The sequence below is a fragment of the Plecotus auritus genome (genome assembly GCF_963455305.1).
Source record: "Plecotus auritus genome assembly, chromosome: 2".
In the NCBI taxonomy this organism is placed as follows: Eukaryota; Metazoa; Chordata; class Mammalia; order Chiroptera; family Vespertilionidae; genus Plecotus; species Plecotus auritus.
The window spans coordinates 93,041,882-93,068,644 of record NC_137771.1 but is presented as its reverse complement, the minus strand read 5'-3'; positions in this window follow the sequence as shown (position 1 = coordinate 93,068,644).

Genomic DNA, 26,763 nt, shown 5'->3' with positions numbered 1-26,763 from the left:
CCTTCTCCATTCCTCTCCAAAATCAATAGAAAAAAAATATTAAAAGCAAATAGACAAAGTAAAAGCACCTATCTTACATGGATATTGTGTGGATTAAATCATACAATCCAGGTAAAGTGTTTGGCACTGTGCCTGAGAGAAAACGATAACTATGTTGTTATTATCGCTATTACGACCATCACCACATGTCTCCTGCTCAATCCCAGTTAATCTTGGAGCAGTTAGGTCTTCCTCTGCTTCTCCTGGATCGCTCTGTAGGAAAGGAATTTCCTCCTCTAGGACGGTTTGGCTGCAAAACAAATACCAAAGAATAAATAATTGAATAACAATTTTAAGAAGAATGTAGATATTTATACCACAGAGCAAGGCTGCCTTCTTCTAATCAATAGATGTTTCCCCTGGCAGTTAGCTTTTTAAAGTCGCTCTCCAATCATTTTAACCAAACAGAAGAATTCAAAATAAAGTTATCACATGGTTTGCCTTAGAATCCAAATTTAAGTTATTTGAAGGAAAGGAAAAGGCATTTAATGGCTAGTTAGAGAGCAGGGAGCATTCTTTTATTAGAAATAAGTCCACTGGTCCAATTCTTACTCAAATTTGTCTGTGTATGTAATGGATTATTTTATTGGTTTGTTTGTTCAGGTGTTTTTTGTGTGTTTTTTAAAGTAAAATGTTTTAGATTATCGTTGCAGGCTTAACATGCTTTTTTTGTCACAGATGAACAAGTCTGCTTCAAGATCTGATTCTCTTTTTTAAAAAATATATTTATATTGAATTTTAGAGAGAGAGGAAAGGAGAGGGAGAGAGAGAAAGATCGATATGAGAGTAAAATATTGATCGCTGCCTTCTGCATGCACTCCCCCCCTCCACCCCCCTCACCAAGGATCCAGCCTGAAATCCAGGCATGTGCCCTGACCAGGAATGAAACTGGCAACTCTTCGGTGCACAGAAGGACACCCAGTCACCCAAGCCACACCAGTCAGGGCAACATCTGATTCTGTACCTATATACATTTCACCAAATGACTAGTTAACATTAAACAAAAGGATGAAGATAAAACAAATCCCAAGAAAATAAGGTCCCCTATTCAGTAGCAAAATCAACTACCACCAAGCTGATCATGGATCCTCATTTTCTCACCAATCAAATCCTATCTCAGGGATCCCTGTTAGTCCTTGATACTGACACATATGCTTCCCCATGATCTACTCAACTTCAGAAATGAAGTTCTTCTTATGTATTCTGGCTTTCTTAATCAAAACAAAGTTAAAGACATGCTTTAACCAAAGGAGAATGCTAAAAAGGTAACAGTAAAATAGAGACTGAAAAATCGATATAACCAATGGCTGAGAACTTACTCAAACAAAATCCATTCCCTCTAAAACAGAGATGATAGTGTCAATGTACTAATAGAACTATTCTTAGAAAAATGAAGCAGGAGGTCCAAATCCACTGCCCAAACCACTGGCTTTCAGATTTTACCAGTTTCCAAGGTAAAAAATCTATTTACACCTTGACCTGGTATACAACCACATAAACTGGAAAAAAAAAAAAAAAAAGGTTTCATGAGTCAACCCTTCTCTCAACTATAGGCAATGCATAATGGTGTTTTCTAACTGTACTTGATTTCTTTCTTTTTTCCCAATGTTGATTGTGACTTAGTAAATAATTGCACTGTACTAATGGGTTGCAGATCACAGTTTAGAAAAATATGCCCTAGAAAATCACCTCCTATACTACATTAGTCAAGCAAAATGTTCATGAGGCAAGGACCGACTTTCCAATTCCCATTTCAGTCTCCGATTGAACTGCCAGTGTTAGAGAAAAAAATGATTCTGGCACTTATTAAAAACGGTAAGTAAGACTTTATTCAAGGCTATTGCAATAGGGGCATTGCATTAGGTGAGAAAATGGAGCTCAACTCTGAATACAATAAGGATGAGTGGGGATTTGTAGCCAAGAAGTAGGGTAAGGGGGTCAGTGGTTGGAAAGTCACTAAAGAAACACCAAGGGTAGGGGATTCTTGCTAACCTGACCTAACAGGATTCTTGCTTAAGGCAGGCCAAAGCCATATACATCAAGGAGGAGGTATGAGGACCTGGCCAGATATCAGGGTGGGGGGATTTTCACTAAAGTTACTTACCGGGATTGTTGCTAAGACCGGGCTAGGCAGGCTGAGATCAGGCTGAGTTGAGAAGAGAGCTCAGAAGAGCCTGATTAAACTTTGGTCAAGGAGAGCGTCCTTGTCACCTGTTGTGGTCAGTTGGAAGATGGAATTAATTTTATTATTACAATTGGAAGAAAAAACTTCAAAGCAGATTCTGAGGTTGAGGTTATCTCCCAAAAGACAGGACTACCTAATGCTTCAAAGCATGGCCTAAATAAACCTCTGACCTCCAGAAACTTAAAATAACAGGGAAGGCGTTAAAAGAGAAGACAAGCAAGTGAAAGACTTTATTTTATTTATTTATTTATTTGTTTATTTATTATTTATTTATTGTTAATCCTCACCTGAAGATATTTTTCCATTGATTTTTAGAAAGAGTGGAAAGGAAGGAGGGAAGGGAGAGGGAGGGAGGGAGAAAGAGAGAGAGAGAGAGAAAGACATCGATACATCTATGTGAGAGAAACACATTGATCAGTTGCTTCCCACACACACCTGGTCCGGGCCGGAAATCAAACCTGCAACCCAGGTACAGGCCCATGACTAGGAATCAAACCCTGGACTCTTTGGTGCTTGGGTCGAGGCTCTACCAGGGGTCCTCAAACTTTTTAAACAGGAGGCCAGTTCACTGTCCCTCAGACCATTGGAGGGCTGGACTATAGTTTAAAAAAAAAAAAAAAACTATGAACAAATGCCTATGCGCACTGCGGGCCCGGGACGAATCAGCTGCTAAGCAGGACAGGCAGCGGCACCCAGCGGGCCGGATAAATGTCCTCGGCTGGCTGCATATGGCCCGCGGGCCGTAGTTTGAGGACGCCTGAGGCACTGAGTAAAATGGGCCTGGTCAATAAGTGACAGATTTTAGCAGTTTTTCAGAAGATGGAAAGCAGACCAAAACAGATAAAGGTACAGCAGTAAGCTACAAGCTAGGGTACCTGCTGTGGGGAATGAAAGGGTAAAAGAATATGAGAAATGGTCAGTCTTCTTCCAAAACCCACACAGCTTTCAACCTTTAAGGCACCAGACACCCATTTCTCCCCTGTTTCAGGCTCTAGAAAGTTAGGCATGAGTCGCAGGGGTGGGCAAACTTTTTGACTCGAGGGCCACAATGGGTTCTTAAACTGGACCGGAGGGCCGGAACAAAAGCATGGATGGAGTGTTTGTGTGAACTAATATAAATTCAAAGTAAAGGAGCGGAGGGGAGAGCAAGAGAACCGGATAGAACAGCCAGATCCGGCCCTCGGGCCGTAGTTTGCCCACGGCTGGAACAGGGGAGAAGACTGAAAGTCTGAATATAAGCTGGTTGGATCTCCATGTGCCCTTTCTTACCTCTTTTTGCTAGCAACTCCCCCAGCCCCACTCACACCACTGCACTCTCACCCATACCCCAGTCAGGGCCTGGAGACTATGCTCTGGAGAAAATTAACCTGGGATCCTGCAGACTTAGGACATCAGACACAGTGAAAAGTAGGGGTCAATGAAAATGAAGGATTGGTGTAAGTACACACAAAAAAGACTGACATGCAAGACTTCCTATGTCACTGTACCACTGCAAACACTTTGCCACTAGATAACAATATGGACATTTATTTTCTAAATAAAGTAGATGGCCCTAGAAAAAAAGAAGCCTTTAGAGACTGAAATATGGGGGTCCCTAATAAAAATGTCCAGCTCACCTCTCACCCTCCTTAGATGTCTACCAGTTAAAAGCTTAAACTTGAAAACATAGAGCTTCCAATAAGCTAAGACTTTCCAGGCATTTTAAGTAAGCCTCGATTTGAGAGTGGCATAGACACACCAAAAACAGGAATCTGGAACAAAGACAGAATAAAACATTTAAAATAAAAAATTTTAATTTTTTGGAAGCAACAAGTCTGCAGGTAGAAGTCAGTCCTGGGATTCAGACACTGCTGGATTCCAGCAGGGTGCCCCTAGTGATTCAGAGCCCCTTCCCCTCTGTGTGCCCATGTTCCCCTTTCTCATTGTGAAAACAAAGGGTCATCTCTGTCCTGTGCTAGGGCAGGGAGTCAGGGAGGCAGCAATCATGAATGTGATGGTGTAGAGCTGTGCAGAGATGGTAGTGTTGAGGCAGATGGTGAAGAGGTGGTATGAAAAGCTGTGAAACCCAAGGGAGAAACCCACAGACTTGTTACTCCAAACACAGGAAGAAGAGGTGTGGGAGGGTTGGCACTGTGCCCAGGGGTGCTGGTTGTGGCCCAAAACTGCAGAGGTGCCTGACTGGGAGTCATTCAATGATCACTCCCTTACTGGGTCCAGGTGTCTTGAGAAAAATAAAGATGGTGGACAAGAAAAACAAAAACTTCCAATTTTTTAATAAAAAACTGATACTCTGCTTAGAAAAAGAGATGTTGAATGTGTGTAACCAGAACGAAATGTTTTTAAAATGAAACCATCTGCACTGGCCAGTGTGCTCAGTTGGTTGGGTGTCATCCAGTGCACCAAAAGGTTGCTGGTTTGATTACTGGTCAGGGCACATGCTCAGGTTTCAGACTCGATCCCCAGTATGTGGTGTGCAGAAGGCAGCTGATCAAAAGTGGTCTCTCTCTTTCTCCCTTCCTCTCTCTCTCTCAAAAAAAAAAAATCTATTTTAAAAAATGAAACAATCAGAAAGCAATAAATTTGATCATTAAAATGTCAGAAAATAAAGCCAGAGAAATCTCCCAGAAAGCAGAGAAACAAAGAGAGAAGAGCAATAAAAGAAGAGACAGAAGAGAGAGCACAGAAACAAACTCACGCCTTTCTGGTCAATTAATATTTGACAAAGGAAGCAAAAACATACAATGGGGTAAAGACAGTCTATTCAATAAGTAGTATTGGGGCCCCTAGCCAGCTTAGCTCAGTGCATAGAGTGTTGGCCTGCAGACCACAGGATCCTGGGTTTGATTCCGGTCAAGGGCATGTACCTTGGTTGCAGGCTCCTCCCCAGCCCAGGCCCTGGTCAGGGCTCATGCAGGAGGCAACTAATCAATGTGTTTCTCTCACATCGATGTTTCTCTCTGACTTTCCCTCTCTCTTCTACTCTCCCTAAAAGTCAATGGGAAAATATCCTCAGGTGAAGATTAACAAAATAAATAAATAAATAAATAAATAAATCTATAATAATAAAAGTGTAATCCAGACATCCTTCCAGATAAATCGGGGCTACAGCCACTGGATCTAGGCAGCCACCACGGCTGCGAGTGAGGGATCTAGGTAGCTGCTATGGCTGCGAAGGCCTACTCTTGCACGAATTTCATGCATCAGCCCTCTAGTAAATAAATAAATAAAAATAGTGTTGGGAAAATTGGACAGATGCATGCAAAAAAAACCAACAAAAAACAAAAAAAACCTAGAACACTTTTTCATACCAAACTCAAGAATAAACTCAAAATGGATTAAAGACTTTCAAATGTTAGATTAAAACCATAAAAATCTTAGAAGAAAACTTAGGCAGTGAAATTTCAGACATTTCTTGTAGCAATACTTTTTCTGCTATATGGCCTGAGGCAAGGGAAACCACAGAAATAAATAAACAAATGGGACTACATCAAACTAAAAAATTTTCGCACAGCAAAGGTAACCATCAACAAAATGAAAAGACAATCCACTGAATGGGACAACATATTCACCAATGATACATCTGATAAGGGGTTAATATCCAAAATTTATAAAGAACTTATACAACCCAACACCAGAAAACAACAAATAATCCAATTTAAAAATGGACAAAGGACATAAATAGACACTTCTTCGAAGATGACTTGTAGATGGTAATAGACATATGAAAAGATGCTCAACATCACTAATCATCACAGAAATGCAAATTAAAACCATAATGAGCTATCATCTCATACCTGTCAGAATGGCTACCATCAACAAACAACTACTGGTGAGGATGTGGAGAAAAGGGAACCCTAGTACTCTGCAAGTGGGAATGCAGACTGGTGCAGCCACTGTGGAAAAAAATATAGAGTTTCCTCAAAAAATTAAAAATGGAACTGCTTTATGACCCAGAGATTCCACTTCTGGAAATTTATCTAAAGAAACCTGAAACAATAATTCGAAAGAATAGGTCCACCCCTATGTTTATTGCAGCATTATTTACAATAATCAAGATTTGGAAGCAGCCCAAGTGTCCATCACTAGATGAGTGGGTGAAAAAGCTGTGGTACATTTACATCATGGAATACTACTTGGCCGTAAAAAAAAGAAAGAACTCTTACCCTTTAAAACAGCATGGATGGACCTGGAGAGCATTATGCTAGGTGAAATAAGCCAGTCAGAGAAAGACAAATAGCATACTAACAAGCAAAATAGAGACAGACTCAAAGAGAGCAGGCTGATAGCTGTGGAGGGACTGAGCAAAAAGAGAAAAAAACTGATGAACACAGACAACAGTGTGGTGATTGCTAGGGGCAGGGTGGTGGGAAGAGGTGAAGAAGGATATGGAGTGATAAGTGGTTTTGGAAGACTTGACTTGTGGTGGTGAACACACAATATAGTGTACAGATGATGTGTTGTGGAATTGTTCACCTGAAACCTGTATAATTTTGTTAACCAGTGTCATCTTAATAAATTCAAGAAAAAGGAAAAAGAAAAATAAAGGCAGATATACAGAAAACGAAGGCATATTTTTAAAGTAGGCAGTTAAATGCAATAAAATAAAAAATTTGTTCTGTAAGGAAAATGTAATCATAATTCATAATTCCCTACTTGGAATTTTTATATAGCAACATTTATATTGTTTAATGACATAGGCATTATACTACCTAATGATATAAACAATATGTTATATGGGGATGGGGCAGAGGTAAATGGTATCAAACTGTAATACAAGAATTATTTGCAAAAGTGTGGACTAACTTTAGCAAAACAAAAATAGTGAGATACCAGGCGTTAACAATAGCAGGGAGTCACTGCCACCGCCAGGCCTGAAAGCTCAAGGTAAGGGAAGGAGATTTGGAGAACTTCAGAGAGTAGCTGTAGATAGGGCTGTCTGCCAGAAGGGGAGGAGGGTCTTATCCAGGAGAAGAAACACTCCATTTCCCTGGTCTCCCTTCCAATCCAATCTCCTGCCACTGTCTCCATTAACTAGACCCAACTTCATACACGAAGGTCAACGTCCCTGGGGAAGGTCCAGGGTAAGAAGAGGCAGACAGGTAGTGTCCAGCACAGAGAGCTAAAGCTTCATGACTGAAACAAAAAATAATGTCTAAAATTAACACATCAGCCCTAACCGGTTTGGCTCAGTGGATAGAGCGTCGGCCTGTGGACTCAAGGGTCCCAGGTTCGATTCCGGTCAAGGGCACGTACCTTGGTTGCGGGCACATCCCCAGTAGGAGGTGTGCAAGAGGCAGCTGATCGATGTTTCTCTCCCATCGATGTTTCTAACTCTCTATCCCTCTCCCTTCCTCTCTGTGAAAAATCAATAAAATATATTAAAAAAAATAAAATAAAATTAACACATCAAAAATAGCACCAGTATCCCAGTATTTAGAGCTGAATTAGCCGACATTTAAAGGTGGTTGTCTCTGGAAAGCAGGAAGAATTTGGAGAATGTATGCACTGCTTTCATAAAGTTTAGAACTATTAAAGTTTTAAAATCCTGTTTTTATTACTTGATTAGAAATAAAAATCAATAAAGTATTGTAAAATGTTGGAAAAAATTTTTAAATAGACATAAGGGGGAAGCAAAATGCACCAGCTTTGTCATTTGGACCTAGCTGTGGGATCGCAGGTAACTCCTGTCATGTGCCTGGGCCTGAATTTTCTCAGCAAAAACAATTCTTACCCCAGAGGGTGGTTAAAAGACTTGAAAGAGATGATATATATGAAGCATCTGGCACAGAATGAGTCCTCAGCTAATGGGAAAGGGATACACAGAGATAAAAAAGAGTGGGAGAGAGAATCTTAAAGTCATTAAAAGACAGTAAATATCTCTATAATTAAGTTCTCTTTTTCATAGCTTCTCTTGAAACCTCAGCTTCTAACCGAGTCTGGCTAATGGCAAATGCTCTGTGAACATTTATTGGATGAAAGAGTAGAAGTGTTCCAACACAACACTGCTAGCGTGCTTTCTGCCTCTATCCCTGATGTGATGGAATAGGACAAATTCAAGGGCCTTGTGATCTGCTTCTCAAGGCTTTATCTTGACCTGGACCTTGCAGTCAGCCTCACTCCCCTGATCTTTCCAGCCTACCTGTCTGAAGCCTCCACCTACCTCCCTGCAGCCTTCACTTACCTCTCTGCAACTAGGCTCCACCATAATCCTATTTTGTATGTGGAGCTTCTTAGACCCATACTCCATCCCTGAAGTCTCCCCCAGCCTAAATACCAAGTTCTCTGCACTCATGCCTTTAGAGCCTCTTTTGTGATTTTTGTGTACCAAGTAGGACTAGACCTAGAATGCAAGAAGGCCCATTAGAAAGGCCCTATTGATGATGCTCTACCTACAACTTCACAGCAGAAAATGGAAGCCCTGACCAGGATTCAAGTAATCTGGTCTAAAGGCTTTTCTGACACAGTGATGGCAGGATCGAAGAACCACAGGTGACAAAGAGAAGGGCCTCTTGTGGCTCTGTCATAAATTCAAGCAGTCCTGACTTCACCTGCTCACACTTCTAGAAGGGTTCCAAGAAGAGGTTCTGATCTCACCTCATGCTACTTCCTGGCAGTATATGCTCCTCCACCAGGAGCAATGGTCTTGTTGGAGAAAACCAAGTCCTCTGAAATCGGTAGTTATTTATGTTTATTCACCATGTGGAACACATTTTTTTAATGGCTTTTTAGTGACCAACCCCCATTCCTTGCAAAGGGAGTCATTATATGTGGCAGTGACTGCTCCTTGTTAATGGCCATCTCCCCTATTCAGTCATGGGTCCAGGAGAATACAGGTGACTAGGGCCTGCCTCTGGGAAAGATCCCTTTCCTTGATGAAAGTGGTGAAGGAGGAGGAGGCCTTTTTGCCAAGGGATTCTGTGGTGTGCAAGGCAATTGACCCTTGAGTTGGGAAGCCATCTTTGATTAGAAGGTGTGATGTTGCTGACACATTGAAGATGATAGAGGGGCAAGATAGAAAGAGCCAGAGCCCCAGTGATATCACTAAGCCACAGAACCAACCCTGGGCCCATCTTGTTGGTATAACCTGAGAGTCATTGAATTTTTCTGTGGCTTACAACCAACCCAATCCTAAATGATATAGTGATTACTAGAGATATGAAAGTCTGTTTTTGTCTGTCTCATATTGTATGGTAGGGCTTGGATGCCCTTTATTCAAGATTCACCTCTAAACTGGTACTTGGAACATCTTTGCAATGACAATCATGGTGTCGGTGGGTAGAACCAAATAACTTTTATCCTCCCAAAAGAACTGAGGCAGTCATGCCTTATATCACATTCACAGTCCAGAACTGAACATTTTGGTAAACCACAGGGGTGATGCACCTTACCTTCCTCCCAGGACCAACAGACCTGGTGCCACACTGTAAATTCAGCAACTGTGAGTCACTTTGCTTTTTATAACATTTCTAAAGAGGCTTTCTCCAATGTCTGGAAAAAAAGGAATAGGCTTCCTACCTGCCACAATGCCAACAGACACTGTAGGGGTGGAAACCACCAATGAATCTTTTTGGGGGGAAACAGAAACCTCCCAGGCCCCACCTTTGGCCTGTGTCTGTGAAGGAGATACTGCCTGGATTCCATTCTTTATAAGAATGGTGTTACCCTAGGAGGCTCTAGAAGATTGTGGCATGTCTTGGAATTATTGTCTTCATAATGGATGGACAAAAGAACTCCTCTTGAGTGCGCTCTCTGTTTTTCAGAGGAAGAAAGAATGTGAAATGATACAGTCAACCCTCTATGGATAAAGGAGGCAAGTTCTCAAATGTTAGCGGCTCAAGAGTCACCCAGAGAGCGTGTTTAAAATACAGATTCTCGGCCTCCACTTTAGAGCTTTGATTCAGGATGTCTGGGCCTGGGCCCAAGAATTTCCTTTAGAAATAAACCCCACATATCATTCAGCAGAAGGTCATCAGATCCTTTGAAAAATAGTTATAAGTACCTGAAATCCATAGATTATCCAAAAAGTTTTATTTTTGGCAATGATCTTAACCGCATCCCCTTTCTCCTTTCTTTGTGTTGCAATTCCACCCATTAACCCTCTCCTCACAGCTCCTTTGTCCTCTCGGCCCTCCCTCATACCCCTGTACCACTTCCATCTCTAAGTTTCATACCAAAATTACTAAAATGTACTGGCGTGACCCCAGTGATGAGAATTGCTTTAACAAATCAGAATGCGTGCCTCCAAAAGTCTCTATGAAGTATACACTCTCCTCCTCAGATACGCTCAACAGACATCTACTGCGCATCTGCCAGGGGCAAGGAAATCAGTGGTGCCTCAATCCTTTCTATTCTCCCAGCCTCCCTTCCAGTTCTGCTGCTTTCATTTACCTTCACCATTTTAACGCCAGTCTTTGGGAGCACGCTACAGTCCCTTACCATCCCTAATAAGTTATCCAACAGTCAAACCCAAGCTGGCGTGGCTCAGTGGTTGAACACCTCACTATGAACTGGGAGGTCACTGTTTGATTCCCGGTCAAGGCAAATGCCTGGGTTTCGGGCCTGATCCCCAGTGAGGGGCATGCAGGAGGCAGCCAATCAATGATTCTCTCTCATCATTGATGTTTCTATCTCTCTCTCTCTCTCTCCCTTCCTCTCTGACATCAATACAAATTTTTAAAAAGTTTAAAGTGGGCCAAAACCGGTTTGGCTCAGTGGATGGAGCGTCAGCCTGCAGACTGAAAGGTCCCAGGTTCGATTCCGGTCAAGGGCACGTAACTTGGTTGCGGGCACATCCCCAGTAGGAGGTGTGCAAGAGGCAGCTGATCGATGTTTCTCTCTCATCGATGTTTCTAACTCTCTATCTCTCTCCCTTCCTCTCTGTAAAAAATCAATAAAATATATTTTTTTAAAAAAAAAAAAGTTTAAAGTGTCTATGCCAGGCATCTACCCCACAGGCATCTCAAACTCAACACACCAAACTCAACTCACCTGTCACCAGCAGCTCTCCCTCATGTTCCTCTTTCTGATGCACCTGTTTCCCCTAGATCCGTGGTCAGCAAACTGTGGCACACGAGCCACATGCGGCTCTTTGGCCCCTTGAGTGTGACTCTTCCACAAAATACCAAGGCCTGGGCGAGTCTATTTTGAAGAAGTGGCATTAGAAGAAGTTTAAGTTTAAAAAAATTGGCTCTCAAAAGAAATTTCAATCATTGTACTGTTGATATTTGGCTCTGTTGACTAATGAGTTTGCCGACCACTGCCCTAGATCAAGACCTTGGTGTGATCTTTGAGATTCTTCCTTGCCTCCATATTCAATCCCTTTCCAAATTCCACTCACATATCCTTTTGTTTCTTTCTGTCTGTCCCTTTCATTTATATCACAGTCTTTGTTTTTGTCTTGACTTCAATCCTATTCAAGTCTCTTTGGTTGCCAGAAAGAAATGACCAGACAACCTGAGGGGATTATTGAAAGGCCCAAGGGCATCTCACTGACATGAAAATGGAAATGCAGCCAGGCCTCCTGGGAAATGAGGTTAGACCTGGGAAGGCCTTGGGGATAGGCTACTGCTGCTCTAAAGAGATGGGGGAAAGAGCTAGTCTTTTGCCTGCATTTTGTCCTGTAGATTTGTCCCATTCTCCTATTTTTGTTTATGTCCTGCAATGATAGTTCCACCCCCTCACATACTTTCTGGTCTAAATACAGTCTCTGTCATTCAGTTCAAGTTCTAGAGAGAGAGGTTTGATGGACCACTAGCTGGACCAGCCTCAGCAGGAGCCCAGTTTAGGTGCTAGCATCTGGATTAGTCCAGGAAGAACTCTGGGTGTTAACATAGATCCCGAGGTGTGCTCCTTCCGCAGCAGGTATTGATGAGGACCATTCCTTGACAAAGGGACTATTTGCAGGTACCCCACAAAGAAGGGAAGCCTATTTGGGGTCCAATATGTGATCTCACCATAAAATTTATATTCATATTTGTATGTGATTCATTTACCTCCAGGGCAGATTTTAGTAGAAGAGTCCGAAACATTTGAGTGACACAGCACATTGGAAGAAGCGCCCTGCTTTTCAAGGTGACCACCTCAGAGGACAACGCCCCTGTGGAAACATACATCCTGGGATGTTTCTTAAAAAATATATATGTGGTTCTTCTCCACTGTGGTCACACCTCATATGTGGGTGCATTTGTTTTAAGCATCTCTCTGTTCTCTGCTCAACCTTGGTAGACTGGCTAATGACCACCTAAGTGGCTCAAAATCAGGCAGAAAGATTGGGAGATATAGAAACATCTGATGAACCACCTACCATTAAACTTTCTGTTAAGTTAATATGAATATTCTTATGAGAGAAGCCACTTTTCATCACTTGCAGCTAAAAACATACTGACACAAACACAAGAAGCAATCTTAGTTCTTTTATAGCCAGAAATCAGGCTGAGGCCACAGAACATGTTTTGGATGTCCATGGGGAACATGAGATTAAGCAGAAATGGGAAGAACTCAGAGATGCTCACTATTAGGTGTTGAGCCCCATAGTGTTGCATCAGACACGATTCTAAACTCTGTATGTGCTTAATATCCCCTTATGACCTCTTGTCTCCTACAGATGCTTCTCATAGCAATTCTACTGAGCCTTTTACAGGTATGAAAACTACTAGTAAAGCACTAAGTAATTGATTGGAACAACTGGATCGAGTGAAATAGCAGGATTTGTTCCTAGGCAGGCAGACTTTAGGGCCCACCTGCTTCATTACTACCCCATTGGGTCTCCCTTGTAACAGAAGACCCCCCAGGTGTCATCATTTGGGGGCTGATCTGACCTGAAAAAATCTACAATCTTCTGTTTTGGTCTGACTTCCTGAGGGGGGGCAAATAAAGACTATGCATGAAATGCAAAGGGTGCCGCTTGCATGCCTTGAGCCCATGTTTTTTTCGCTCCTTTGGCTCAGTCTCCAGGCCTTAGCCTGCCAGGCTCACTGCCTCCCAACTCCATCTCCATTGTGTATTCCAGCCTCCCTCCTTTCCTTCTCACTGTGGCAGACCTGGAATGCCCCTCCTTCTCTCAAGCCTACATTGCTCTTCCATGCTCCCTTTATATCAATGTACACCCCACACACACACACCAGACAACCTTCAGAGGTCACAGAGGAAGGCTGAGAAGAAAAATCCAAGTAACAGAATAGTTAGAAAAAGTAAGATGCAAAATTCCTTCTCCCTCTCAATAAACAGCCACTAAAATCACGGTCACTATTCCTAATTCTTAAAATGTGTTCATTTCTATATATTTAATGCTTATTCACACTGAGAGACATTACAATTGAGATGATTTAGCACCTCTTCTTTTGTTAGAATAATAAACTCAGAAGCACAGTAGGAATGGATGTGGAGTGCTCCATTCTAGGACAGTCAAGGCAGCAGCAGGTGCTCTTCTTCTGCCTGGAAAAACATAGCTGTCAGACCTCGTCACAGGATGACAGGGCTTGGCTTTCATGACAATAAACACCTATTAGGTTTCCACGTGCACCAGGGCCTGTGCTTAGGCTCCAGGGAAAGCAGCTGGTGCAGCGCTCTGTGAGATGATGAGGGGTTTCCCTTGCAGAACTCCTCCTCGCCTGGAAAGACTGCCCGCCTCGTCAGGAACAATCACCTCTGCTGAGCGGAGGTTCTGGGAGGTGCCTGGCATGTAGTGGGCTCAGGCATCTGCTGCTTCACTTTTGTGAAGATCCTTCTCGCCTGTCTTTGTGGGTAAAGCACCTCTCCACACCAGGCACAAAGATACCGCCTCAGCTCCCCAGGGCTCAGCGACTTCCCACTTCTTGCCGGCACCTCCTTGGTTGGTTGTGTAATCATCATTCCTTTTCAACTTTAAAAGGAAGAGAATTCACTTTATTCATCCTTGGGATCTTCACCTTCTCCCCACTCCATCCTTCAAAAATCTTAACAATGCAGCTGGGCGGGGAAGATACTGGAGTTGGATTAGTGGATGAGGCATGGACAGGTGGTAGAGAGTTCAGCATTGGTGAAAATGTTTATCCAGTCCAGGATATCCCTTTCTCACAGACTTCCCGTGGCCGTGTCTGCACCCTCCCCTCCCATTACACCTGTAAAGGGACATAGAGTGGAAAGAGTTTCATCAATGACGAAAACACATTCCTTTTCTGCTATATAAAGCTTTTAAAAAACTGACTTCTTGCCTTTTGTGTGACCAGAAAATTTTGTAAGAACCAACTGTGGTTCTAAGAAAAGCTGTTGCTAAGCGAAGTGAAACCCTCCCATTCTGTGTGTAGACTGCCAACAGATTTTCCTGCGCCACCTCCAGAGAGGAAGCGGAGCCCCAGCTGGGAACCAGGGGCACTACCCTATGCTCATCTTGCCCTACCTGGGAGAAAGGGGCATGAAGAAGACTTGGGCCAGGGGCTGAAAGGCAAGGGGAGAGGAGAGGGAGACAGAGAGAGCAGCCAGCAGTCTAGCCCTGCCCAGATGCCCTCTCCAGTCTCTTTACCCACAGATATCCAGCTCATCTTTCAGAAAAAATTCATATGCCACCTCCTCCAGGAAGTCTTCTGTAGTTCCTTCCAGCTAGAATTAACCACCTTTTCATCATTCCTCCAGGACTATTGTTTATGGCCTTGTTCTACACTGTAATATTGTTATATTTGTTAGCATTTTAGGCCCTCCCATTGGATAGCAAAGCATTGAGGTCAGTGACTGTATCTTAATCATTTTGTTCCCGTCATCCCATCTGCACATCTTCTTCCTCTTCCGTCTTTCTCTTTCTCTCTCCTCCCCCCTCCCCCCGATCCTTCTCTGTCTCTCCATTTCTTTCTCTGTCTCTCTCTGTCTGTTTTTTGTCTCTCCATCTCCCTGTCTCTGTCTCTCTCACACACAGCAGGGCTTGTACCCAGAACTTCCTGAAAGAGCTTATATATAAGTAGTGCACTCCTGGAATCTTCTCCACTTCCACAAGGAAGTGGGACTAGTTCCCTCCCCTCCTTAAAGGGAGAAGTGAGTTTCCAGTTCTGTATGAAATGTACATACTGAGCTGAAGTCACACCAGTCCTGACCCCTTTTATGGTACAGAAAAGTCTTCTTCCCCTTTGGGGTGGGGGGACGACAATTGCACATTCCAAGTCACCTTTAAAATAAAACACTTGCATGTTTGAAAAGCAGAGTATTGTAATTTATTATTATTATTATTATTATTATTATTATTATGGTAACTTGCTTTATGACCGTATTATTTGCTCACAATAATGTTTCTGGACTTAGCATCACCATGTTGAAAACCAGAGAAGCCTTGGCGAGGTATCATCCACCCCTATCAGTTTACAAGCCAGGAACCCAAGGCCCTGAGGCGGACCTGCCCATGGCCACGCAGCTTGTTGGTGGCCGGGTCAGGACTTGGGCCCAGGCTCCTGGCTCCGCCAAGTGCCTGCTCTCTGGCTGGGCGTTCAGTAGGCAATGGTTTTTCATTTTAAAAGCAGAATGAACATTTCAAATGTTATGGGGCCCTGAAGCCTCAAGATTCAACTAAGGAAACAGGAAAAAGAGACCGGAGTGTGGAGGCCCTGCTTTCCTTTGTTCACCCAGGAGCTGGGGAGGCCCGGAGGCTCCTGATTGGCTGGGAGAGGGGGGGGGGCTGCTGCCTCAGTCCTGCAGCTTGGGCCGCTGGGTCGGGGCGGTGGGAGCTCCCTGATCTCTGGGCGCAGAAGGGGTGCGCAGTTGGCTGCCTCCAGTCCTGCTCTCAGGACGGCCCTGCTCCCTGCCTAGTCCGCACTGCGGCCGGCAAGGAACAGCCAAGAATAACGAAAAGACAAACTGGACAAAGGCAGGGTGTGCGGTCGCTCTGTGGGGCAGGGCATTCAGTAAGGAAGATGTGGTGCGGAGAGGAGGGGCCCAGAGCACAAAGCACACGGAGGAAACAGGAAGGACCAGGGAAGGAACCAGAAGAAGCGCCACCTCACGCTGCCGCTGCCCCGTGAATCATGACCACGGGGCTCAGGAGCTGCGCCTGGTGAGAAGGAATGACTAACTGGGAGTTACCGCTCCCTGCTTCCTCCCCTCCTCTCAGGGCCTGCGCTGGCTCCTGCCTCCGCTTGTCCACCTGAGAACAATGTAATGAGGCGTGTCCTCCAGCCCAGAGGTGGGGAGGGATCCCAGATGGCAGTGACTGGTGGCTTCGAGGCCCAGACTAGCCCCAAAGCCCCTCCCCGCATTTCAAAGCCTCCCACCACCTGCCTCTCATCCCCGCCCAAGGCCAGCTCTGCATGGAGGCAGACTGACACCTGCAGCCTCACCACCCTACACCCACCTGGCACGCTTCTCCCAAGATGCACCTGGCCGGGGTGACCTCACACCCTCTCTCTCTGCCCCAAATCGCTCCCTTCGGTAAACACTCTGCTCAGACCAGCTCCTCCATTCCCATGGCTCAGAGCACCCAGTACCGGGTGCACACAGCGGGGACACTGTTGCTGGCCCACCACCCTTCTCTTTCCTCACTCATTGACAGGGCTTCATCGCAGGGTGCTGGGCTCCTTCTGCCTGCACCAGGCTCCTCAGAACACACTGCTCTGCCATCTCTGGGAATTAATGAGGGTCACTGACAAGATGGTGACAGAGCTGTCATTACCTGCACACTCGAGGTGCCCTTTTAATACTGGCCATAAACTCGTTTTTGTTGTAAGGAGGGGGGAGCACAGGGGGGGGGGGTGGGAGTTGATATTATCTATATATATAAAAGCCTAAATGACCTAATGACCAAATGACTGGTCAACTGGTCGCTATGACGCGCACTGGTCACCAGGGGGCAGACGCTCAATGCAGGAGCTGCCCCCTGGTGGTTAGTGTACTCCCACAGCAGGAGCGCCGCTCAGCTGACCAACAGGCACCAGACGCAGGGCTCACAGATGGCCGCCGCAGCTCAGAGACTGTAGTGGAGCAGCAGCAAGTCTACCAAGCGGCGGCGGCAGATGCAGTGGAGCCAGGATGAGCAGGAGAGGCAAGCGGTGTTGAACTGCCCGTTTCAGCCTGATCCCTGCAGGCTACACCAAGGGACCCCAACAGTGCACGAATTCATGCACTGGGCCTCTAGTTCTTTAATAAGAATTTTAAAGGAAAAAGATTTGAGGGAATCTCAAAGAGTGGGGGGGTGGTACGTGGAAACAGGTATAGGGAGAGTTTTAACCAAGGTGTGGTTCAGGGAGGGCCTGCTCAGAGGTCACACCTTTAAGGCTGTGGAGTGGCCCTGAACATGGGGCGCCAGCACGGGGCTCCTGTAGGATCTGAAGAGCAAGGAGTGGCTGGTCTGGAAGGTGGGGCTGGTGGGCGATGATGAAGACAGTGTGTGACAGCCTTTCTCATTCAGACCCAGCCTTTCTCATTTCTACACAGCATCCGCCCCCTGGCCACCAGGGACTGTGGCAAACATCGACACACAGAAAGGAAACCAGAAACAGCCCTGGTCCCCACTGAGCACTGAAAAGGCACTGGGACCCCACAGCTTGCACAGGAAGTGGGTGCTGTGTGTTGTTGGTGCTAAATATTTGAGGGAGGCTGCCTCCAAGTGCTGACCCTGCTATGCTATAGGGCGGGCACAGCAGGCAGCCTGCCCCTGGGAATTGGGCCTTTCACTCTGACCCAGTCAGGTCTATGTCATCTCTTCGTTTTATTTTTTATTTTATTTTATTTTTTTAATGCTCACCCGAGGATATTTTTCCATTGATTTTTAGAGAGTGGAAGAGAGAGGGAAAGATAGAAACATCGATGTGAGAGAAACACATCAATTGGTTGCCTCCTGCACGAGCCCCAACCAGGGCCCAGCCAGGGAGGAGCCCGCAACCAAGGTACATGCTCTTGACTGGAATCAAACCCAGGACTCTTTGGTCTGCAGGTCAACGCTCTATCCACTGAGCCAAGCCAGCTAGGCCTCATCTCTTCATTTTAAAGATGCGGAAACTCAGGCTGAGGGAGGCTGTCATGGGCCGAGGTTGCACAGCAGCTGGAGGAGGCGAGATTGGAACACCTCCCTTTGCATTGCCCACAGTGCCGCTGGAGAGCTGAGCAGGCAGGCTGCTATAAGTCAGCATCTGGAACTGTGCCAGGAAGGACAAGCCACAGCCACTTCCTACTCAGGTGAGCAAGCCCCTTACCAGTCCCCACCCGCCTCAGGCTAGGGAAACAGTGCAGAATCCTCTCCTGGTGCCAGGCTCGCCCTATGACGTGTCTGGTGGTGAGATGCTTCTGTTGTGAGAACAGAGAACATCAGGACCAATGCAGGAACCTGCATCTTGCGATGCTGAGACACGCTATGGAGCCAGCGCCTTCTTGGGGCGGGAGGAAATGCAGCAGGAGGCTGGGCTGCCCAGGAGACAGGCTGGTATCAGCTCACACAGGTCTGGGGAAGCACCAGGCTAGTTTCCGTTCTGGGCGCCTCCCGCCTCCCAGTGGGGAGAGGGCTTCTCTTCAGTCTCCCTTGGTCATGGTGCATGGGGACGGGGCCAAAGCCAGCCACCCTAATGCAACACTGTCTCTGAAGAGTCTGAACCCTAGTAGCCCTAAGTGCTCCAGGGCATGGAGCATCCTTGGTTTAGCCTTAATGTCTGACAGACTAGATCCCAATTTTTATTTTTATTTTTTATTTTTTTTTAAATATATTTTTATTGATTTTTTACAGAGAGGAAGAGAGAGGGATAGAGAGTTAGAAACATCGATGAGAGAGAGACATCGATCAGCTGCCTCTTGCACACCCCCTACTGGGGATGTGCCCCCAACCCAGGTACATGCCCTTGACCAGAATCGAACCTGGGACCCTTCAGTCCGCAGGCCGACGCTCTATCCACTGAGCCAAACCGGTTAGGGCTGGATCCCAATTTTTAAAGGGCTATGTCAGAGTGTGGGGGAACCACACATGATCCACAGGTTGATGTCAGGTGGATGGGGTAAATCTGCACCATGTGGCCCTAGAAGGAATTCATCTGCTTCTTACTCTAAGAGGGTTGGAGGGGAAGGAGGCAGATGAAGATAGATAAGGGTGGGGTGTCTTCCTGGCCAGGTTTTAGGACAGTGAGTAAGAGGATGATGAAGTGTGGGTGAAGGTTAGCAGGAGGTCTTTACAGCCCTGGCTGGATACAAGTGCTGCTGCTGTGAAGAACCCATCCTCACACTCATCTTCATCTGTTGCCATTAAAGTGAGTGATTTCCATGGAAACCAAAAAAAAGCCCAGCCTGGGGTTTGGGAATCCTCTAGCCCCTCTTTCTTTTTCTGCATTCACCACCTTTCTCACTTTTCTGCTCCTCCCTCTTCCTCCTCCACATCCCTGTCTCCCCCTATACCACTTCCTACGCCCACCCCAACTCACCTATTTCTACTTCTCTTCCCTCCCTCCCTCTCCCACATCCCTGCTCATGGCAATTTGAAATAAAGACACAGGTTGGGACACTCTACTGTGCTAACTCAGGGCCTCTCAACCTTGGCTGCTGTGGCACAAACTGCCAGTTGGCCCCAATATTTTGTGCTGCCTTTCTGCCAATTTTACCACCAGAATAAAGATCGCACTTTATTCTAAGTGTGGTGCTAGGACTAAATTCTGGCCAAAGGGAAGTCAGCAAGTATGCTGTGTGCAAACTTTCCTTTCCACCTTCCTATTAGCAGACATGTGGACGTGATGGCTGGAGCTCGTCAGCCAGTCGGTGCTGTGAGATGTACTAGAGCCAGATTATATACCACCCAAGATTTGCTCAACCATGGTTTCTCTGCTCAGTGCCACTAATCACCCTCTCAGAAGCTCACCCGACACCAACCACATTTTTGTAGGCTCAAAAAGAATTTTAATTTTTTAAAGGAGTCTCATTGAGTGTCATGCCATCTGGTGGCAGAGGTTATGGTGCCATGGCATTTCGCCCACTTGGCTGGGCTGGGCCCACTGTGGCCAACATTCCTGGCTCTTCATGTTGCTTGCAGATGCAACCCAACAGCATATTTCTTCACACCTCACATCACATGTCTCTTCCCTCCACCCACTCACCCCCAGGGCTTCCCTGTTCCGGCTGAAGAGCAAGACACCATGGGACCTGCTCACCCAAGCAAGTGCCTTGGCCAAGTCAGGTTCAATGGGCTACAGACTGAGATGGGCAGGTGGAGAGCCCCACTGACTCACGCACGCTCACGGGTTGGTTCCATGTGCTGTGGTTCAGGCTACAGATGGTTCTGCTGCCATTTTGAGACCTGTCTTTCCCTCGCAGGAGATTCCAGACAGTGCCACCTGCACTGTGGGGTCCTGACATGTCCTGAAGCCTGTTTTTTTAAAGGAAAGGCAGACTGCCACATACAGTGTTTCCTCTGGGTGTGTCTAGAGTCTTGGAAGTTTAACTGCCGTACTCCCTTCTACAAGTGGACCTTGAGAGCTTGTTTGAAGGTTCTAACAGGGCATCTTAGCTACTCATCTACCTTTGACTAAAGAACAGTTCTCCTCTACGAGAGAAGGTTGTCTTCTTCTACAAGCATGTAGCATCAGGAGAAACACACAGAGTGCTGCGGGAGAAAGGGGTGTCCTCCTCACCAGCCAGATCTGCCAGATCAACCCTGGCAGTCGATGACGTGACAAGTGTCAGAGCCAGAACACCATCACATCCAAGCCAACTTTGGCCAATGGAGACATGGCCAGGCAGAAAAATTCTTCTCCCTTTGTCCTCCCACACTTATTGTTCCAGGCCCCAGTAGGCCTAGGAACATCTCACAAGACTAACATATGGGCTTCATTTGTTAAAAGCTGCAGCCAGCTTAGTAACACAGCATTTTCTACTTCCTTCTCAGGCTCACCTCTCTTTCTCCCTCCCTCTTGCTTCCCCAGGGTTGCACTCTACGGTAAAGTATTGGTGCCTTAGCTTTCGTCTCTAGCTCTAGTTTTTAGGGAACCTAGGTTAAAACAGGAAGACATGTGGAAGATGGCAAAGAAGCAATGTGGAAAGAACCGGAGCCCTGGGAATTATGGAGCCGCATACCCGCCCTGAATTACCTCTCAGCTTTTTATATGAGCGAGAAACAAATGTCTACTGTATTTTAAGCTACAACTATTTTTTATTTTCTGTTTCTTATAAGTTTATTCTAATAAATGCAACTGCATGTGAGGACCATCTTTGGGTTGCAATTCTCTGGAGCAATCACCAGCCTATCATTAAAACGCTTTTCCCCCCTTTTATCCAAAGTTCATTGGCATTGCCCTTTTTTGAGCCACATGACATTCCTATGAGGCAGGTCGAACAGGTATAATTATCCCCTTCCATTCACTGTCCCTTCCTACCCAACGCCTTACTTAAAGGATAAGGAAACATGTCTTAGAGGTCACATGATGTGCCTAAGGGCAAGAGCTGACGAGAGGAATCCTTGGCCTCCTGGCTCCAGTCCACTGAACCCAGCTGCGCCATCCTCAGAGGTCACACAGTTTGGGAGTCACCAAGTTTCCAGTTCTCCTTCCAGGCGCCCCACCTCCACTCCCACCCCGCGGAGGTGACAGGTGTCCAGACGGAAGCTCTAGTAAGCAGTGGTGATTCTCCAGGCGCTGCTCTCCCTGCAGCCTGGGAGCCAGCAGACCTGGGGGCAGGGCTTCTCTGACCACTGAGGCCCCAGCCCACCCACAGGTGCATAAAAAAGAGAAGTGAACCTTTGGGATTTTAAGCCACTGAGATTTGAGGGGAGTGTTTACCTCAGCGTGCCCCAACCTGACTAATATCTGCATTAAATGGGCAGACTTGCTTTTAAAGAGGACAAATCGAAACCAATTTTATTAAAATATCGAAGATCCTCTCTAATTCCCAGAGGTTGAAATCCTGGGGAAGGGTGTGTCTGTGCCAGTTGGACAGTCACAGGAGGGCTCTGAGAGCTTCGGGGGTAAAGGCAAGGTCATGCTCCCCTTTCTGTGCTCCCAGGCCTGCACCTGGAGAGTCAAATGGAACTCTCCCCAGCCCTGACAGGGTAGGCACCCTGACCAACCAAGATAGGTTTAAAGGTGGTTTTTAGCATGTGAGGAATGTATAGTTTTATACTTAGGAAGGGACAAGTGAGCCAACAAAGGCAATAAATACATCTGGGCGCTCTCCTCCATCTCCTTGAGGAAACCCCACTGGGCTGAATCCCACCAGCCCCGGGGCGTCTGCCCTGGGTGGAGAGAGCTGCTCAAGGGGAGACGAATATATTCCTCCTTAAATCCCTCAGCCTGTCTGCAAGCAATGCAGCTCCTGAGAAAAGGACGCTCCCATTCCCTTCGCAGTCACGATGGACCCATGGACCTGGTTCAGGGTAGGAAGAGCAGTTGGGGGGGGGCGGGGGAGGGAGCACAGGAGGGGCGCGTTACCCCAGCACAGCCTGCCCTTGCTTTGTGGACATTGCCATTTTCAGGACTGTGTTTCCTGTCCAAGCCCTTGGCCCAGGAGCATTAAGCTCTTCAAGAAGGACACAAAATCGTTGCTCAAAACAGCAAGCTCTTTGCTTAAAAAAAGGGACTTCCAGCTCTTTGGAGTTTGCAATCCTTGTGCACTGCAACTCCATTTGGAAATAACCCTTGCCTTGTGCTGAGCCCGGCTGGCCCCTGTGCACCACCTTCAAGTCACTGTCATGCCTCCTCCCATCTTCTCTCTCTTTGCACCCTTCAGAGCCACCCCAAGGCTGCCTACTCAATGCAACTTAGAGCCACTTAGCTCCCTCCTGGCAATAAAATATTACTTTATTTCAAGCCAGCATCCTAACAGTAATTACATAATGGATAGTCCCATGTGTGCCATTCCACTTTCCAGCTTCATTACAAACCACACAGTGCAGCAACCAAGCTTCATTTTCTCTTCTTTTCATCCCATCTTCCCTAAAGGATTTTGCTGGGGGCAAGACAGTCATTCAATGAATGCTCTGCTGGCTTCATTTCACACGGAGCCACCACTCTTTTCTATTCTTAATTTTTTTAGAATGGATTTTGAGAGTCAAAGCGCCAAGAACTGACTCTTCACAGATATTTTATCTAGGTACTGCTCATTGCTGAGCACCAGTTCTCTAAAAATTCTAAACCTGTTTATTTTACTTTATTTTTTGGCAGAGTTGGGGGGAGACGGGTACATGTGTCTGATTTTTTTACACGGAAAATGTTGTTTTGCAAGCTCATCTGAGTGTCCAAGGAAAATTAAAAGAATTTTCCAAGCCCAAAAGCATCAAAACTGACCAAAATTTAGAATATTTCTGGAAGAAAATCCTACACACAGTTCTACTACTTGTATTCTGAGCCACTATCATCACCTATGATCTCTCAGCTGAGTTACTGTGAGAGATTTTTCTCCTGCCCTGCAGGGTGACTCCCCTGCTATCTACTTGGGACAGCTGGACACCCTGGTGTCTTCTCTCTAAAATATAAATCTAGTTGGGCAAATTCCCTTCTTAAAATGTTTTCAAGCTGTCAGATTCCTTAGCATATCTTGTAAAATCCTACTTGCTTCCTCCAACCTCACCTCTCCCCCTTCTCTCCCCAGGGACAAGACTCAAAGTACTTTGTCAAAGGCCCTGGGCCCTCTCACCTGTAGTCTTGCCAAAAGCCCTCAGCTTGGAATGACTTCCTCCTGTGCTTTTTTCTTACCTTGGCTAACTCTTACACTCATTGTCTCAATTTAGAAATGAGCCACCTGTCCTTGAGCCTCTAAGACAGAGTTCTGAGCCCCCGCCTCCCCACAGGTTAGCACACTGGGCTAGGGCAGCCTAGTTCCTCAATGTCCCTCCTTAGAAGGATGGACACAGCAGAGGCACAACTCACTCAGCCCCTTTCACCCAGGAATACACACCCGAGTCACTGCACCTCCACTACCTGCATCCTTGTCCTTTTCTTCTTTTGGGAGGAGTGCAGAGCAGAGGGTAGCTGTTGGCTTACAAGTTAAGTGAATTTTCAGTAAGTTTAAAATGCATGTGGTGAGAATATAAGAAATATATAAGTCCACAATATAAGAAATAGTAAGAAAGGGAAAACAATATCAACAAATATATTCAGTGGACTTATGTAGATGCAACAGGGCTTGGCCAAAAAAAAAAAAAAAATAGTATTTTAAAAAGACATAGGTGTAATTTAAATCGTGTCAGCAATTCTAGGCCCTGGAGGAAAATGGGACATGTGAATCGGCCCCTGTTGGGGCAAGAGGGCAACTGTCCTGCTCCGTGGACCCACGTGGGTGCTGGGAGGCCACCAAGAACTCTTCTGCTCTTGGGCTGCCTGTTAGTCCCAAAGTCCCATAACCTGTTTGAAAACTATCGTGTCCCGATTTTATTTTTTATTTTCATTTTCATGTTCATCATTTGCTGACTTATGCTCTATGCCAGGCCAGACCAAGGATTCCTTGTGCATGAGGTACAGGGAATCCTGGAAGCCCATATGCATTCCAGTGGGGGAATAGCAAAGATATGCCTTTTAAGGAAAAGGTAGATGAGGGACCAGTGGGACCTGCTGTGGAGCACCTCCACATGGAAATTGCCTACATATTGGACCATCTGCCTCACTAAGCAGTGGGTGCATGAGGGCAGCAAGTACGTCTCCATGGCTCCCTGTATCTCCAGATTCTAGCCCAGGACCAGGTACAGAAGATGCTCAGAGCAGCATCTACATATAGGAGGAAAACTGTGAGGGGTTGAATTAGATGGTTAAATAGGAGAGGATGAGTAAATCAATAAAAGAGCAAAGTTAAGTGCAGGAAGCCACCACTTGCCAATACTGTCAGTGCACCAAGGAACACAGAAGGCTGATGGACCTTGGGCATTAGCAGGGCTGATGCTAAGCACCAAGTGTTGAGATAGAGGTGGCTCAAGGCAATTCCCTAACCTGATAATCCTTTTACTGTTTACCAAACTTTACCTTTGCCTGTATGCATTGCTAAAGGGCAAATGTATATTCAAGTAAATAAATAGTGGGCCAGGCCAGAAGTCGGTGTGTCTCTTCAAGAAAGAGGCTCACCATGGCCCCCAATGGCTTCTAAATTCATATTTCTTGTATAGCATTCTCATTTGTGCATCGGCCCCTCCTTCAGATCCTGAACCCCACCTCGAAGGTCGCAGCAGTTAAGGAGAGATGAAGGATTGAAACCCAAATCATAAACCAAAGGAACAGCTTGAAAGTTTGATGGAGACCCTGATAATATTGTGAAGGGTCAGAAACACTGCTGGGAGACTGGAAAGAAATAGGAACCTAAGGTGACAATGAAATAAAAAGTGTTTAATTACATCAAATATCTAAGGGCAATAAAAAATTGGAGACAAATGCTGTGGACCTTCTCTAAATCCCTACTGCTTACTGTTGGAAATAAGCACAAACATTCCTCTCCCAGACTTTCCTGCCCACCCCCGTAGCTACAAACCATTTGCTGGTCATCAAGGTGCCACGACAAGAAGCCTGCCTGGGTCCGCCATGTATTTTTCAAAACCTGAGGAATCAGAGCTACTTCAGGTGTTTCAGAGGGAATTTAATGCAGGGAATAGATTACAAAATATTGGAAGGACTGAGAAAAACGGTAAAATTATCCAGAGTTAGTGTTAGGAATCTGCTACCACTCTTAAGGCTGGAAATCAAAGAGAACACTAGGATTATCTAGAACCCACGAGGTTTCCCTGAGGCTGCTGGAGTACCGGCCCTCACTGCTGTGCTCAGAACCGCTGTCACCATCCCCTTGCAGGAGGACAGGACCCCACCCCCTGTGGATGCCATGGGAACTGGGAGCCCAGGAGGCACTGTTGGAGCCAGGACCCCACAGTCTCCTACTCAGGATGCTGAAGACCCATGGCTGCCACAGTTGTTGAAACCACACCTCCTGAGCAAGGACCAAAAAGCCCAAACTTAGCCAGTGTTGCTGCCACTGCCACTTCCAGAGGCACTTCCAGGACAAGTCTGTTATGCTCCTGTCTCCTTCCAACCACCTCACAGCAAACACCAACAGAAACTGAAATGGCAAGGGAATCTGGACAATGCAGCTTGCAAGCTTCCAGCTCCTTGCACCACGGCAAAGAGCACGAAAGGGTGGAGTAGAGAGAGGCGGATAGTACTGAGCAACCCACAGTGTGGGGATGTCTGTGTTCTAAGTAGCAGGTGTATGTGTGTGTGCCCACACATGCGTGCATGCATGTGTGTGTGCAGTTATAGGTAAAGGTAGGCACACATACACCCCCCCATGACTGAGAGGAAGGAATTATTATTACATTAAAATGACCCCAGTTCAGTCTTGACACGTCCCAAAAAACTGCTTCAGTTATGTCGTTAGGCTAAATAAGAGCATCCTCACCTCTGGGGAGACGTGCTGCCTCAGCCTAGCCATCACTGCTCATTAACCCAGGTCCCGTGGGCACCTGTTCCTTCCAACAGCTCACGGCGGAGCATGGGCCAGGGTTCTGTGTGCTCATGTTGAATGAGCAATTTGTCACTGCCAGTACCCAGGGGGGTTCTCCTATTAAAAATAATCTAATGATGGTGTATTCAAGGCAATAAAATTCCCAATACTCTTTTGATCCTGAGAATGTTCAAGAGAAATTCCTCCTC